Here is an 18923-nt window from a genome sequence, read left to right as displayed (position 1 = left end):
TTTTGTTGCCCTCTTCTCCTCCTGCCCTTAATCTTTCCTAGAATCAGGGTATTTTCCAATGGGTCAGCTAGAAAAGGCAGATGAATCAGAAATCAAATTGCCAACATATGTTGGAACATAGAAAAAAGAATTCCAGGAGATACATCTACTTCTGCTTCATGGACTACACGAAAGCCTTTGACTGTGTGGATCTAAACTAACTGTGATAAATTCTTAAAAGAGATGGAATACCGGACCATCTTACCTGCCTCCTGAGAAACCTGTATGCAGGTCAAGAAGCAATAGTTAAAACTGAACATGGAATAATGTACTGGTTCAAAATTGGGAAAGTAGTATGACAAGGTTGTATATTGTCACCCTTCTTATTTAACTTATATGCAGAGTACATCATATGAAATCCTGGACTGGATGAATCATAAACTGAAATCAAGATTTCTGGGACAACACCTCAGATATGTAGATGAGACCACTCTAATAGTGGAACATGAAGAGAAACTAAAGAGCCTTTTGATGAGTGTGAAAGAGAAGACTGAAAAAGCTGGCTTGAAACACAACATTCAAAAAACTAAGAGTATGGCATTCAGTCCCACCACTTCATGGCAAATAGATGGGGGAAAACTGGAAGCACTGACAGATTTTTTTTTTCTTGGTCTCCAAAATCACTGCAGATGGTGACTGCAGCCATGAATTAAAAGACACTTGCTCCTTGGAAGAAAAGTTAGGACAAATCTAGACAGCATATTAAAAAGCAGAGACATCACTTTGCCTACCGGTTTTTTCAGTAGTCATGTATGGATGTGAGAATTGGAAGATAAAGAAGGCAGAGCACTGAAGAACTGATGCTTTCATATTGTGGTGCTGGAGAAAACTCTTGAGAGTCCTTTGGATAGCAAGGAGATCAAACCAGTCAATCCTAAGGGAAATCTTTGAATTAACTATTAATAATTAGAAATACCTAGAAATAAATTCAGAGAAGGCAATGGCAACCCACTCCAGTACTCTTACCTGGAGAATCCCAGGGACGGCGGAACCTGATGGGCTGCCGTCTATGGGGTCGCACAGAGTCGGACAAGACTGAAGTGACTTAGCAGCAGCAGAAATAAATTGAACAAAATATGTGTAAGACCTGTACAATGAAAACTACTAACCTTTGCTGAGATAAATTAAGAAACATATGAATGGAGAAGTATGTTCATTTCATGGTTCAAATCCATAAATGTCAATTTTTCCCACAATTTGATCTATAGGTTTAATGCAGTAGTATTCAAACCCCCCCCCCAATTTTTTAGTGGAAATGCAAAGCACCTAGAATAGTCAAAATAAATTTAAAATATGAACCAAGGGGAATTCAAACTACCTGATTTCAAAGCTTACTCTGAAGCTACAGGGATTAAGGCAGTGTGGTATTGGAATAAGGATAGATATTCAAATAAGTAGAACAGAACAGGTAGTATAGAAAAAAACCAACAAACATATGATTAATTGATTTTCAAGGTGCCAAGGTATTGCAATGGGGAAAAGAATCTTTTCAACAAATCCTACTGGAGCAATTGAATATCCACAAGCAAAAAACAATGACCCTAGACTCTAATCTCACACTACACATAAAAATTAACTCAGAATAGATCACAAACTTAAATGTAATATGTCAAATTTTTAAAACGTCTAGATGAAAATTGGGAAAAAAATACTTTGTGATTTAGTTAGGCAAACATTTCTTATACATGACTCACATAAGCATAAACCAAAGAGAAAAATAATTAATTAAATTCCAATATTAACCTCTTGTCCTTCAAAAAGTACTGTTAAAAAATGAAGAGGTAAATCACACAGTGGGAGAAACTCATTGCAAAACATGTAATTGATAAAGGGTTGTATCCAGAATGTATAGAGAACTCTTTCAATTTAATAAGATGAGCCAACTAAAAAATGACAGAAGATACAAAACCAAAACTTTAACATAGAAGATATAACAATGTCAACACACTCATAGAAATGTTCTCAACATCATTATTCATTAAGGAAATATGAATAAGAACTACAATGTGTTACTCATACACACCTTCTTAATATGCTGAAAGAAAAAAGTGACATTATTCAAGGTTGCCAAGGATATGCAACAATTGGGAAAGCAACAATTTTATAGCCAGTATGAGAAATTATTGTTATTAAATTAAGCATACTATTTTAGTGGGGAAAGTGGACACCCTTGTCTTGTTCCTGATCTTAGAGGGAATGATTTCAGTTTTTCACCATTGAGAATAATGTTTGCTGTAGGCTTATCATATATGGCCTTTACTATGTTGAGGTAGGTTCCTTCTATGCCCATTTTTTGAAGAGTTTTCATCATAAATGGGTGCTGAATTTTGTCAAAGGCTTTTTCTGTATTTATTGAGATGATCATATGGTTTTTATCTTTCAGTCTCTTGATATGGTGTATCACATTGATTGACTTGTGTATATTGAAGAATCCTTGCATTCCTGAAATAAATCCAACTTGATGATGGTGTATGAGCCTCTTGATGTGTTGCTGAGTTCTGTTTGCTAAAATTTTGTTGAGGATTTTTGCGTCTATGTTCATCAGAGATATTGGCCTGTAGTTTAATTTCTTTGTGTTGTCTTTGGTTTTGGTATCGGGCTGATGGTGGCCTCATAGAATGAGTTTGGAAGTGTTCCTTCCTCTGCAATTTTTTGAGAGTTTTAGAAGGATAGGCATTAGCTCTTCTCTAAATGTTTGATAGAATTCTCCTGCGAAGTCATCTTGTCATGGGCTTTTGTATTTTGAGAGATTTTTGATCACAGCTTCAATTTCAGTGCTTGTAATTGGGTTGTTCATAATTCCTATCTCTTCCTGGTTCAGTCTTGGAGGATTGAACTTTTATAAGAATCTGCCTATTTCTTTCAGGTTATCCATTTTATTGCCATGTAGTTGTTCATAATAGTCTCTTATAATGCTTTGTATTTCTGCATTGTCTGTTGTAACCTCTCTTTTTTATTTCTAATTTTGTTGATTTGATTCTTCTCTCTTTTTTTCTTGATGAGTCTGGCCAAAGGTTTGTCAATTTTATCTTCTTAAAGAACCAGTTCTGGAAGTCCTAGCTACAGCAGTCAGAGAAGAAAAAGAAATAAAAGGATTCTAGATCAGAAAAGAAGTAAAGCTCTCACTGTTTGCAGATGACATGATACTGTACATAGAAAACCCTAAAGATAGTATCAGAAAATTACTAGAGCTAATCAATGAATTTAGCAAAGTTGCAGGAGACAAAATCAATATATAGAAATCACTTGTAATTCTATTTACTAACAATGAAAAATCAGAAAGAGAAATTAAGGAATCAATCCCATTTACCATTGCAACAAAAAGAATTAACTATCTAGGAATGAACTTACCTAAGGAGACAAAAGAATTGTATACAGATAATTTATAAGACTAATGAAAGAAATCAAAGATGACATAAACAGATGAAGAGATATTCCATGTTCCTGGGTAGGAAGAATCAATATTGTGGAAATGACTATACTACCAAATGCAATCTACAAATTCAATGTGATCCCTATCAAATTACCAATGACACTTTTCACAAAACTAGAACAAAAAATTTCACAATTCATATGCAAACACAGAAGACCCTGAATAGCCAAAGCAGTCTTGAGAAAGAAGACTCGAGTTGGAGAAATCAACTCTCCTGACTTCAGGTTATATTACAAAGCTACAATCATCAAGACAGTATGGTACTCGCACTAAAACAGAAATATAAACCAATGAAACAAGAGAGAAAGCCCAGAAATAAACCCATGCACCTATGGGTACCTTATTATTGAACAAGGAGGCAAGAATATACAATGGGGCAAAGACAGCCTCTTCAATAAATGGTGCTGGGGAAACTGGACAGCTACATATAAAAGAATGAAATTAGAACACTTCCTAACACCATACACAAAGATAAACTCAAAATGTATTAAAGACCTAAATGTAAGATCAAAAACTATAAAACTCTTAGAGGAAAATACAGGCAGAACACTCGATGACATAAATCAAAGCAAGATCCTTTATGACCCACCTCCTAGAGTAACAGAAGTAAAAGTAAACAAGTAGGACCTGATTAAACTTAAAAGCATTTACACAGCAAAGGAAGCTATAAGCAAGGTGAAAAGACAACCCTCAGAATGGGAGAAAATAATAGCAAATGAAACAACTGACAAAGGATTAATTTCTAAAATATACAAGCAGCTCATAGAACTCAATACCTGAAAAACAAACAACCCAATCAAAAAGTGGGAAAAAGACCTAAACAGACATTTCTCCAAAGAAGGCATACAGATGGCTAACAAACACATGAAACAATGATCAAGATCGCTCATTATTAGAGAAATGCAAATCTAAACTACAATGAAATATCACCTTACACCTGTCAGAATGGTCATCATCAAAAAGTCTACAAAAAATAAATGCTTGAGAGGGTGTGGAGAAAAAAGAACACTCTTGCACTGTTGGTGGGAATGTAAATTGATACAGCCACTCTGGAAGACGGTATGGAGATTCCTTAAAAAACTAGTAATAAAACCACCATATGACCCAGCAATCCCTCTCCTAAGCATGTACCCTGAGGAAACCAGAACTGAAAAAGACACATGTATTCCATTGTTCACTGCAGCACTATTTACAATAGCTAGAACATGGAAGCAACCTAGATGTCCGTCAACAGATGAACTGATAAAGAAGTTGTGGTACATATACACAATGGAATATTACTCAGCCAAAAAAGGAACACCTTTGAGTTAGTTCTGATGAGGTTGATGAACCTAGAACTTATTATACAGAGTGAAGTAAGTCAGAAAGATAAACATCATATTCTAATGCATATATACGGAATCTAGAAAAATGATACTGAAGAATTTACTTACAGGGCAGCAATGGAGAAACAGACATAGAGAATAGACTTGTGGACATGGGGAGAGGGGAGGAGGGGGGAGGAGAGGGTGAGAAATAATGAAAAATGCAAAACTATATTGACAGAATGTGGATCAGTGATTGCCAGGTGCAAGGAACAGGTAAGATGAAGTGATTAATTTCAAAAGGTTACAGGCAACATTTTATCTTGATAGCCTATATCATGATTATGGTCACAGTAACACAATTACTTAAGTTTGTCAAGTTTTGTTGAATTGTACCGTTAAAATCAGCAAATTTTATTTTATGTAAATAATGTCAATGTAGCTGGTAAATATAAATTTGCACCTTTTAAAAATTTTCTTTTGTTTTCTGGCCTGATAATATTGACTAGCACTTTTAAAATTATAGTAAATAATAGTGGTAAGACAATGACCTTTGACTTTTTCCTGATTTCATGACTTGTGCATCCACTGTTTCACTATTAGGTATGATGATGGACTATTTGTTTGGAATAGAATATCCTTGCCATGTTTAGTGAATAAACTATATTTTTGTTTTGCTAAGTGTTTTCACAAGCAATGTCTGCTGGGTACCTAACTGTGATCATAGGGATTTTCAAATTTGGTTTTCAAATAGGATAAATTATATTAATAGATTTTCTATAAATATATGATTTATAGATTTTAAATCATCTATGATGCAATACTGCTTGTCTTTTATGTATTTTTTTTTGGAAAAGTATGGGAGGTCAGCCTCTGTTTTGTGAAATTAATCATTTGTTTTCTTTTTTGTTCTATCTTTATTAAATTCTGTTATTACAGTTATGGCTAGTTTATAAATGTTTTTCTTCTTATCATATGCTCTGAAACATCTTAAATAAAATTGCAGATATTCATTGGGTATTTTCACATAATTGGCTTTGGAAACTACTGGGTCATGTACCTTCTTGAGGGATTTGACAAGTTTCCCTAGTTCTTCTAGGATTATTGAGTCAGTGCTGTTCATTTCTATTTTCTCATGAAATTTTCTTCTATTAAGAATGGTTTGCTTTCACCAAGATTTCCTTTCTTGTAAGGACAAAGTTAAATTGATTTAAACCTGTTATTCTGCTATAATTTCAAATATACTCTGCATAGCTTGTTATATTGTTAATGTTTTCTCTTTATTATTAAATTAAGCTCACCAGAATGCATCCACTTTATTGGGACTTTCCCCCCCACCAAAGAAGCAGCTATTCCATTTATGTACTATTTTCTGTAATTTCTTCTTGTATTTTAGGGTTTTTGTTTCTCTTTTTCTATTTTCTAATGCCCAGTATTTATATTCATTCTATTAATTTTATAGTAAAACATCTAATTATGACAAAAAATTTGACCACGTTCTATATGTTTTTATATATATACATAGTGCTTTTTCTGAAAGATGATCTCTTAAATAGCATGATTATTAATAGCTTTATTTCATCAAGAACAAATTGTTTCTTATTATTTAAACAGTGGGGAGCTAGAAAAGATTTTCACTGAGTAAGTGATATGATCAGATCTATAGAGAAATACTTGACAGCATTATGGAGAATGGATTGCAGTGAAGTGACACTTAAGATGAGGTTTAAGAGGCTATGGCAAAAGTTTACATAAGAGGTGATGACTGTGATATGCACAAAAGACACATTGTAGAGGGTTGATGAGTTAAAAGAAGGAAAGATGAGGAAGCAGTGATGAGAAAAAGATGTGAGTCTGATCATAAAATTAACCAGACAAGCAGAGTCAGCTACATCCAAAGTGTAGCATCAGATAACATGATAATCAGGTCAACAAGAGCTGAGTGGGGGCTTAGGAAGAGATTGAGAAATAAAGCCTTGAAATTTTCCTGGCACCACGAGATCATAGCCACAGTTTCTGTTTTAAGACATTGGGCACGGCTGAAAGGTAATTCATGAGGGTGTCAGTGCAGCCAAGATGGTGATTCTAGATTATACATAAAGAAGATAGGCTCTGTTTGGAAGGAAAGAAATTGCACTTAGAATTGCTTTATGAATGCCTTAACATGGGCATGTTTGTATTCGGAGACAAAAGTGTAAGTTCTGTTTGGAACTTACAATCCAATAATGGCAGGGTGCCTTAAATCCCTAAATTTCTGGTCCATCACCTAAAGCAAACCTCTTCATCTGGACTCCTATATTCTCAGTCATATTCTGCATTTTCTTCACTGAACCCTGTTTCCCCCATTCTCCTCTTCTTGCCTCCTTCTTGACCAATGCATTCATTTATCTCTACCATTTGTATATTTTCTTTAATAGCAGCAACCTATTTAAAATATTTTATTCCTTAAAAAATACAATACTATAATAAAGAAAATTAAGCAAAATCCAAACATATAACAGCAAGAGTTCTTCCTACTCTACCCACTATAACAACACCCATCTCAGGTCTCACAGGCAGACACTGTTAATGACTTACTATATATCCTTCTAGCCCATTTGCTATACATAAGCAAACCCAAGAAAAAAAATTTAATTATATTACAATATATATACAAACCTATAACTTTTTTACTTAACTATACTTTTGGATTTCATATTTGTACTATTTATAAGACCTACTTCTTTGTTAGATTCTGTACAATGTTCCAGTATATGGCTATATTGCAATTTTTAATGAACATTTATGTGGTTTCTTTTTTTTTTTTGTTTTTATATTTTAAAAAACCCTTTTAGTCCTTAATACTCCTTTAGGATAAATTCCTATGGTGGAAGTTATGGATCAAAGGCTAGGCATATTTTACAATTTCAAAAGACATTGTCAAAAGTTTATAACAATTAAGACACCAGCAACAGTTTAGATGGATACTAATTTCCTTAGATTCTTTCTAGTTTTGTCAATACTTTTAATGTTTAACCTAAGCATATTAATTCTAAGTCAGAAGCCTCTACAAAGCGATAGTTTCAGAAAGACAAACAGTCTTGCAAACTGTTCTCTTAACAGCGTGGTTAGTGCTTTAACTTTGGAAAAGAGCTTTCACATACATTGGGTTTCTCTTGTGGTTCAGCCAGTAAAGAATCCACCTGCCATGGGGGAGACCTGGGTTCGATCCCTGGGTGGGGGAGGTCTGGGTTCGATTCCTGGGTTGGGAAGAGCACCTGGTGATGGAAAAGACTATCTACTCATTTTCTGGCCTAGATAATTCCATGGACTATATATCCTATGGGGTCGCAAAGAGTCAGACACAACTGAACAACTTTCACTTTCACTTCACATGTATTATGGCACTAAATCTTCAAAAGAATTTTTTGAAATACATTTTTTCATCTTCATTTCATATAGGAGCATATTTAAGTGTGAGAAGATCAATTACTTGTTCAGAATCACACAGGTGCGAAGTAAGTGAGTTGGAATTTAAACTCTGATCACTCCAAACAATTTGATAAAAATGGGTATTTAAGTTCTGCTATGTTATGGGCAAGTAATTGATATTTTCACTTAAGACTTTTTTCAACTAACATACACTACCTTAAAATGAGTATATTTTATTTTCTTAAACATCCTTATATATTTAAAAACTATTATCATCTTAAATATTTTTTAGAAGGCTTAATAATAAAGCATAATATTAAGTTTTAGAGAAATTTAACTTTCAGAGTACAGATGCCTACTTTTTTAATAAAGCCAATTAATAAATAAGATATAAAATAATAAAGTTTTCTCTGCAGAGAGGCTGTTAAAAATTTTAAAAGAATTTGGGGTCAGAGAGATATGGTCTAGAGAACTATTTCTGTTACTTTTTGTCTGGGTGACTTTAGGAAACTTAGCCTCTCCAAGCCTCAGTTTATGCATGTATATGATAGAGATATTAATGTACTTACCTCATTCTGTTATTAGGAAGATTTTAAAACATATCCTATGAGAAATGGTTAGGAAAGTGCCTGGCACATAAATGAGATGCCATAATGTTGCTGCCATTATTATTGTAATGATTATTGCTGTGGTTGCTATTATTACAGGTAATTTTTCAAGAAAAATATATTTCAGAATGTTAGATATTCTCATAAATAGTGACTTTCTTATGTTACAGAAATCACCAATTATATATACATTAATTGTATTTCCCTTCTTTTAGAATATATGGAATTATGTAACCCTGACATGTTAAAGCTTCAATGAACTTAAAAGATTGTTTAGTTATACAAATAAAGACATTTAAGACAAGATCTGTTAACAAATTTTCCAGAGTCACACAGACTCTTGGTGCCAAAATAAGAATTTTTGATTCCTGGTTTCTGTTCTTTCTCTTTAAGGTAAATTAATTTATTTTTAAAATTACTGTGTATTTTTGAAATATTTTAAAGTCTTTTTAAAATTGTAAGCTAACTGTTGAAGAATTTCCTTGTCTTCACTGGTGATTGAATACATATCTCACCTGATTTCATTGAAGTGAATTTCCCCCAGTTCAGAAATGGGTGGAATTTTGCCCTCTGTTATGCATGTTCAGTTACTCTTAAGAAAAGATGACCAGGCTGCAACTCTGAAAATCATGTTAATTTCTTCAATAATGCAAAATTTAATTTATTTTGCATTTGTCATATATTTTGTCTTTGTGATATTACAGACACCTAAAGCCTTCATCCAGTGACTAGCTCAAATTAAAAACATTTCCTGCATGCAAATTGTGCTGCAATTTTGCAACTGACTAAAATTATCTTGCTATCATAATAGTAACTTAAGAAACTTAGACAATAAAATAGGAAATGAATTGCTTTATGAGGGTAAGTAAAACTGTATAGTTGTTCTACCTTCATACAAGCATTGGTTCTCTACGTGTGGACCATTAACTAGGGAATAAAGTCACATACACAAAAGCAACTATTGATTTGTATGGGGGTTGCTTTTAAAAACAAGCTGGCCTCTAACTTTAATTCAACAGAAAGAAATTTAAGCTCAAGCTGGTTAGACACTTCCCCATGAGCAAATCAGAAGAAAATAATTTAAAATTTTTATTTTCAAGTTGGTTATTTGTAACTTGGTTTATTTTTCCATATAAGTAATGTGAGTGATTCTTGGTCTGACAAACTTTAGCAAAAAGCCTAGCCCTCCATAAGTACCTCTAATACTGTCCTTATATGAAGTGGTCACTGTGAGTCATGTTTTTCCTATGGAAAAATGCACTTACTTTTGAAGAGTTACTTTCTTTATGAAGGATGTAAGTAATGGGAGTCAGAATTTCCCAATGCTTACCTGCTTGTTTTGGCCATCCACTCATCTCTTGCTGGCATGCTGAAACAATCAGTAGTTAAGACATTGCCTCAGATTTGAAGAGTTGAGCCTTTTGGTTTATATCTTTTAATTATAAGGATGGTATTCAAAGGATTGTATTTTCTGAGTATATTATTGCCCTAAATTCTATTTCCACACATTTTGTTCAGAAATAATAAAGTGAGTTATAATGGATACAATGAAGGACACAGAGTGAACATTTTTTCTTAACTGTTTGTAGAATAGACGAAGAAAGGAATCAAAGGTAGGAAATGAAAGAAATGGGAGGATTATTATCATTCTTTATTATATTCTCTATTATGTTGTGAAATGGTCATCTGAATTAAATTCACCCGTTCCAGTCCATTTTAGTTCACTGATTCTTAAAATGTCGATATTCCTTCTTGCCATCTCCTGATTCATGGACCTAACATTCCAGGTTCCTATGCAATGTTGCTTTTTACAAAATCAGATTTTACTTTCGTCACCAGTCACATCCAAAATTGGGTGTCGTTTTCAGATGACCATTATATCTACTACTTTGGGCCAGAATCCCTTAGAAGAAATGGAGTAGCACTCATAGACAACAAAAGAGTCTGAAATGCAATACTTGGATGCAATCTCAAAAATGACAGAATGATCTTTATTCATTCCCAAGGCAACCTAGACAGCATATTAAGAAGCAGAGACATTACTTTGCCAACAAAGGTCCGCCTAGTCAAAGCTATGGTTTTTCCAGTAGTCATGTATGGATGTGAGAGTTGGACTATAAAGAAAGCTGAGCGCCAGAGAATTGATACCTTTGAACTGTGGTGTTGGAGAAGACTCTTGAGAGTCCCTTGGGATGCAAGGAAATCCAACCAGTCCATCCTAAAGGAAATTGGTCCTGAATATCCATTGGAAGGACTGATGTTGAAGTTGAACTGCAATACTTTGGCCACATGATGTGAAGAACTAACTCATTTGAAAAGACCTTGATACTGGGGTATATTGAAGGTGAGAGGGGAAGGAGATGACAGAGGATGAGATAATTGGATGGCATCACCCACTCAATGGACATGAGTTTGAGTATACTCTGGGAGTTGGTGATTGACAGGGAAGCCTGGTATGCTGCAGTCCATGGCATTGCAGAGAGTCAAATATGACTGAGCAACTGAACTGAACTGAAGGCACAGTAATCCAAGCCTGTGCCCCGACTAGTAATGCTGGAGAAGCTGATGTTGAGGGGTTCTATGAAGACCTACAAGACATTCTAGAACTAACACCCAAAAAAGATGTCCTTTTCATCATAGGGGACTGGCATGCAAAAGTAGGAAGTCAAGAGATACCTGGAGTAACAGGCAAATCTGGCAAATCTGGCCTTGGAGTACAAAATGAAGCAGGGCAAAGGCTAGCAGAGTTTTGTCAAGAGAACACCCTGGTCGTAGCAAATACCCGCTTCCAACAACACAAGAGAAGACTCTACACATGGACATCACCAGATGGTCGACACCAAAATTAGATTGATTATATTCTTGGCAGCCAAAGATGGAGAAGCTCTATACAGTCAGCAGAAACAAGACTACGAGCTGACTGTGACTCAGATCATGAATTCCTTATTGTTAAATTCAGAGTGAAATTGAAGAAAGTAGGGAAAACCACTAGAACATTCAGGTATGACCTAAATCAAATCCCTTACGATTATACAGTAGAAGTCACAAACAGATTCAAGGGATTAGATCTGATAGACAGAGTACATGAAGAACTATGGATGAAGGTTCATGACATTGTACAAGAGGCAGGGATCAAGACCATCTACAAGGAAAAGAAATGAAAAAGGCAAAATGGTTGTCTGAGGAGGCCTTACAAATAGCTGAGAAAAGAAGAGATGCTAAAGGCAAAGGAGAAAAGGAAGGATATACCCATTTGAATGCAGAGTTCCAAAGAATAGCAAGGAGAGATAAGAAAGCCTTCCTCAGTGATCAGTGCAAAGAAATTGGGGAAAGCAATAGAATGGGGAAGACTCTTCAAGAAAATACTTGGTATCAAGAGGTACCAAGGGAACATTTCATGCAAAGATGGGCACTATAAAGGACAGAAATGGCATGGACCTAACAGACGCAGAAGGTATTAAGAAGAGGTGGCAAGAATACACAGAAGAACTATACAAAAGGATCTTTATGACCCAGATAACCATGATGGTGTGATCAATCACCTAGAGCCAGACATCCTGGAATGCAAAGTCAAGTGGCCTTAGGATGCATCACTACGAAAAAGGCTAGTGGAGGTGATGGAGTTCCAGCTGAGCTATTTCAAATCCTAAAAGATGATGCTGTGCAAGTGCTGCATCTCAATATGCCAACAAGTTTGGAAAACTCAGCAGTGGCCACAGGACTGGAAAAGGTCAGTTTCCCAATCCCAAAGAAAGGCATTGGCAAAGAATGTTCAAACTACTGCACAATTGCACTCATCTCACATGCTAGTAAAGTAATGCTCAAAATTCTCCAAGCCAGGTTTCAACAGTATGTGAAATGTGAACTTCCAGATGTTCCAGCTGGATTTAGAAAAGGCAGAGGAACCAGAGACCAAATTGCCAACATCTGTTGGATTATTGAAAAAGCAAGAGAATATCAGAAAAACATCTCCTGCTTTATTGATTATGCCAAAGTCATAAATTGTGCAGATCACAACATACTGTGGAAAATTATTAAAGAGATGGGAATACCAGACCAGTTGATCTGCCTCTTGAGAAATCTGTATGCAGGTCAGGAAGTAACAGAACTGGACATGGAACAACAGACTGGTTCCAAATCAGGAAAGGAGTACGTCAAGGCTGTATATTGTCACCCTGCTTATTTAACTTATATGCAGAGTACATCATGAGAAATGCTGGACTGGATGAAGCACAAGCTGGAATCAAGATTTCCGGGAGAAATATCAAAAACCTCAGGTATGTAGATGATACCACCCTTATGGCAGAAAGTGAAGAAGAGCTAAAAAGCCTCTTGATGAAAGTGAAAGAGGAGAGTGAAAAACTTGGCTTAAAGCTCAACATTCAGAAAACTAAGATCATGGCATCCGGTCCCATCACTTCATGGCAAATAGATGGGGAAACAGTGGAAACAGTGGCAGACTTTATTTTGGGGGGCTCCAAAATCACTGCAGATGGTGACTGCAGTTTTGAAATTAAAAGACGCTTACTCCTTGGAAGAAAAGCTATGACCAACCTAGAAAGCATATTAAAAAGCAGAGACATTACTTTGTCAACAAAGGTCCATCTAGTCAAAGCTGTGGTTTTTCTAGTAGTCATGTATGGATATGAGAGTTGGACTATAAAGGAAGCTGAGCACCGAAGAATTGATGCTTTTGAACTGTGGTGCTGGAGAAGACTCTTGAGAGTCCCTTGGACAGCAAGGAGATCCAACCATTCCATCCTAAAGGAGATCAGTCCTGACTATTCATTGGAAGGACTGATGCTGAAGCTGAAACTCCAATACTTTGGGCACCTGATGCAAAGAGCTGACTCATTTGAAAAGTTCCTGATGCTGGAAAAGATTGAATGTTGGAGGAGAAGGGGACAACAGAGGATGAGATGGTTGGATGGCATCACTATTCAATGGACATGAGTTTGGGTAAACTCTGGGAGTTGGTGATGGACAGGGAGGCCTGGCCTGCTGCAGTCCATGGGGTCACAAAGAGTCGGACACAACTGAGTGACTGAACTGACTGAACTGAACTGATGAGTGAATTGAAAAGACCTCACTCCTCACGATCTGAAAGGAGATTGAAAATAGAAAAGATTCCAAACCCATGAGTCCTTGGCTGTAAACCAGAGTGAGTGTGCATGCTGAGATCCTCTGAAATGACAGAATAGTGGCTTGAAATAGAACTGCAGTTCAGACACAGAAAAGTAAGAAAATTTACATGATTATTAAAATTACTCTATCATTTTTAAATTTTATTAAAATTTACTTAATTAAAATTTATTTGGGAGCCTAATATTTATACTTAATTATGCTAGATATTCTTGGCTAAGATAGAAATGTCTAGTTCTTGAATGGGAATATAATGCAGTAAGCATGTCAACTTGTTCCAAATTAATTTGGGAAAAAATAAAATTATCTCTACCCTATAACATAACAAAATGCATTTGAAATATGTTAGAGAGTTAAAAAGATAACACTATACAATTATTAGAAAATGTGAGATACATTTATCTGATTTTGAGTACGCTTTTCAAAGCATAAAAGAAGCAAACAGAAAGGAAAAAGATTGATAGACACTTGACTATCTAAGAAATCTAAAGATATCTAACATAAAAGTAAAATCTAAAATATTACTGATAAAAAGTAATATTTGCCATATGTAAAACTAAAACAAAAGAACCACCTGAAAATAAATATTTACATCTAATAAGAAAACGAGAAAACTCATTTTAACAAAAATGCAAGTTTAGTGTCAGTCTTTTCAATGCCAAAATGGAAAAGGAAAGGAATAGATTAACACCATATATTAAGTAAAGTTTCAAAACATGCAATCTAACATAGTAGTGATAGTAGATGATGAAAATGTGTGATGATTTGGAAATAGATATCAAGTGCCTTTAAAATATTTACTTCATTGATTAATTCTTTATTCTAGGAATATAATTTAAGAAAATAGAAGTACACATAAGACTGAAGTATTACATGATAGTAAACACAGCAGCAACCTAAGTACCCAACAATCGGGGATTAGTTGAATATTTCATGGTCTACAGCAACAGATTCTATGCTGCTATGTGAAAGATCACATTTTATGTAATTAGTGATGTGAGAAAATTCTCCCCAAATATGTGAATAATTAAAAAGAATGTACTAATGCTGATATACGATAGAACATGTGATTCTAATTTGTAATATTAAACGTAGAAAAGCTCTTTTACTTGACTTCTACTTGACAGTAGCATCAGATTCCCTCTTCCCTTTGTAAATTATCTTTACTGATGTCAGTATTAATGGAGAGCTGGCAACTATCAAGGATAGCTACATTTTTGTTCTACCTATTGATTTATATGTGGATTTAGAGTCAGATGTTTGTTTTTATATCTTAATGTCATGCTCCTTGTTCCTATATTTATAAAGCCTAGTTATAGATTAAAATGTCTAGTAAACTATGAGTGCTAAAAAAAGAGAGTAATTGTTCATGTTAAATTAACAGGATTCTTTGGGAAAAAGTAAAGAAATTTGAGTAGTTAAAAGGATTTGCTCAAGTTTATGAGTGGACAAGGAAACTATGCAACACTGGGGGAAATGATTAAATTCTAGTATTCTACACTGAGATTTCTCTATGTCTTTATATTATTGTTCCATTTTGGGAAAATCAATCTAGAAATTACTTAACGGTTCATTAGGAAAATGATCTATGTTAAAAAGAGGACATGGAGCTCCCATCAGAAGATGCATGATCAGAAAAAATTTGGTTCTACATTAAAGGCTTAGTGAAGAATGCTTATTTATTACTTAAGTTAAACTTACTGTGTATGCATAATTTGTAAAGGTTCTGCACTTTATAAAACCCTTTTCTGCACTTTATAAAACCAAAGACTACTCTCTATCAGATAGGATGGTTGCTATTGCACATGTTTGTATAGAGAAAATATTTGGAGTCTTAACACCAAAATGTTTCAGGGGTTGTTTGTTGAAAGGTATCATGATTTGTTTTTCTTTCAAACACTTATTTTTCAGTTTCTCTACAGCAAAAATGAATTACTTTTTATCACAATTTAAAGTTATTTAAAGCAAAAAAGACCTCTCCGTTCCCTCCCCCACAAGTGTGCAGTCATTGCCACTGTGGTCCAAACCTGGTGTGAGCCTGAAGTGCTTGTTTCCACACCGCTGGAAATTGTGAGGGTTTCATGGACCCAGTGCAAGGCCGCCTATGCTGTGTTCTGATGAACACAGCTAAAGATGGGACAGCGCATCCTGAGTAGTTTTAAGTGTAGCAACTATAAAAAGCTCATGATGAAAACAAGTGTCCATTACAGTAGGCAAATGTACTCAGCCCCAATCAGTGTTCAGATCCAGGGTGTGAATGATCATCCTCGTGAAGGACAGACATCTTGCAAGGTGGGTCTTTCCAGACCCTGCCCCCACCCTCCAGGTATCCTTAGTCGGCAGCTTATTACAAGCAGGTCATATATTAATACTAACTCAATTATACACACTGTAGGTTTGTTACTCAGCATATGAACAGAATATCAGGCCTTTGCCTAGAATGTAGCAATTCTATAAACAGTAAGTTTTCCTTTAGAAGATTATGGGAGGGGTGCATGTGAAAGTAATACATTTTGTTTCGATGATAAACTATATGACTGTGGTTTCTAGGTCTGTTTTCTGTATAACTTCTCTGGACTAAACACTGATTGAGTCATGTTGGTACTAAATGCTATTTAATGTGCTAGTGAAGTGTCTTCCATTTTGCTTGAGTGCTTTATGTCCATGGTATAACATTAAGTGATGGCATATTCTTTCATATTATATTTATATTTCCAAGGCCAATTGCCAAATTTGTTCTTCTTTTCTAATGTCTTCTTCCCTCTGAAGTCCATAGTATTAAAAAAAAAACATATTTCTTGAGAAGATATTGAGCTTTTGCTTAGGGTCATACATAAAGGAGTTTGATTTAAATAATCACAGGAGTTAAATTGCATCTGTCAGGGAGTTCTGTATCTTTGGCAGTTACAGGCTGCCTTTATTCAGTTTAATGATGAAGATTTGACTTTGTTGGATTTTTTTTCTCCCTAGTAAAATGAATGGTGCATCTTTCTTGAATTGTGATCCTCGTCAACCATTTGGCCCAGTAATGGCATGCAAATTAAACTCTTTAAAAATTAATGCTAACATTTATTAAATAATGCATCATACAAAAAGTTAATTTGAATTTTCAAGTTGGACTCCCTATCTGCTCATGAGAAAGTATTTTTTGTGCCATCTTCATAAAACATCTTTAAAGTCTTTCTAAATACCTTGAATGTTTTTCCAGTGTTTTGCAAAATTATCACTATGGAGACTGTTCATGTAGACAGACTTTATGGCTTTCAATTTTGATTTGTATAAACTCTCAGATTTTGAATTTATATCACTGCTCTGACTTTCCAAATAAAAGTGCTTATAGATGTTTCTTTACCAAAATTTAAAGACAAGTTAGGGGTGTGTAAACTTAAACTGTAGAAGCTTACCTTCACTTTTGATTCTCAAATAAGAATGTATAGCATATGCTAGTTGGACAACTGTAAACTTTATGTAATATCGCCACCCTGACAGCAGTGAGCACTAGCATTCAACCTTGTACATTAGTGATTTTGTAAACTTGATTTGGGAATATTAAATGAGATTGTGACTATAATGAGCATGTGCGTGCCTCTGTGTGTGCGTCCTAAGTTGCTTCAGTTGTGTCCGACTCTTTGTGACTGCATAGACTGCAGCCTGCCAGACTCCTCTGTCCACGGGATTCTCCTGGCAAGAATATTGGAGTGGGTTGCCATGACCTCCTCCAGGGGATCTTCCTGACTCAGGGATGGAACCTGCTTCTCTTATGTCTTCTGCATTGGCAGGTGAGTTCTTTGCCACTAGCTTTACTTGGGAAGCCCATAATCAGAATAATCTAAGAAGAATGAAACTTCTCACAAGCAGGTTTAGTAGAGTGTTAAGAAAAGAGTGGTAGAGAGTGACTCTTGCATTTGAATGAATGCCAGTTCACTCAGGTATGAGCTTGCAGTCTCAGAAAAATTCATTAACTTTCCTGGGTCTCAGGTTCTTCATCTGAGAAAATGACAGCAATAGTAGTACTTATCTCATAAAATTGTTATGAGAACTAAGAAAAACTAATGAAGTACTGATCCATAGTAAGCACACAACTATTAATGCATTATTATTATCTGAATATTTCCCTTCACTGAGAAAACTAGTGATACTAGGACGTAAGTGAATCTTCAGAGGATTTGACAGTAACTTGGATTTGATTTATACATAATCTATATAATCTAAGAGCAAGAGTCAAGTATCTCTTTACTTTGCATTATCTAAAGAAATAAAACTTGGGAAAGAATGTAAAATCCCTCATTAAAGACAGCTGTTTCTTCTACTTGATGTGAATGACTAAAAAAGATAACTTTCCCATGCATGTTTCTATTTCAGCAAACATGCATTTAAACACCTATTATATGCAACACTTTGAGGTGACGCTAGGCAGGGAAACAGTAAGAAGAGATATGATCTTTATTTTCACAATTATCCCAATAGTTAACAATAGTGACCCTAATATAGCAAAAATTAACTATAAGATAAAAAACCAAAAATGATATTTTAAGAAGTTGCAATAGTGAAAAAATCCATCATAACATGGCATATAATTAAGCATCTAAAAGATGATATAAACAACTGTATTTGCATATTTATATTTGTGTGTTTAGTAATAATCTTCTTGTTTTATAGAGAGTTTTTTAAAGAGTTTAAGCATATGAAGCTTCCATGCTAAGCATTTAGAGAGCTTGAGTTGGTCTACAAGAGCTTCATGTAGGAGGTGGACATTGGGAACATTTTGAAGATTGAATTCCAGACAGGCTGTTATCTCTTCGACTGTCCCATAATAAGTGATCTAGATACATATATCGAGTATAGCTTAAGGGCTCAACAGTTGACATCATGCTTAATTACTGTTCTGATCCATCCTGCAGTAAGTTTACTGAGATTTCATCAAGAAGCAGGTAGAATTAGTAGTAGAAGATTGATCACAAGCTTGATTGTTTCAACAGTTCTATG

The sequence above is a fragment of the Cervus elaphus genome, chromosome 21 (genome assembly GCF_910594005.1).
Source record: "Cervus elaphus chromosome 21, mCerEla1.1, whole genome shotgun sequence".
Lineage (NCBI taxonomy): Eukaryota > Metazoa > Chordata > Mammalia > Artiodactyla > Cervidae > Cervus > Cervus elaphus.
Note: the sequence above shows the minus strand (reverse complement) of the source record.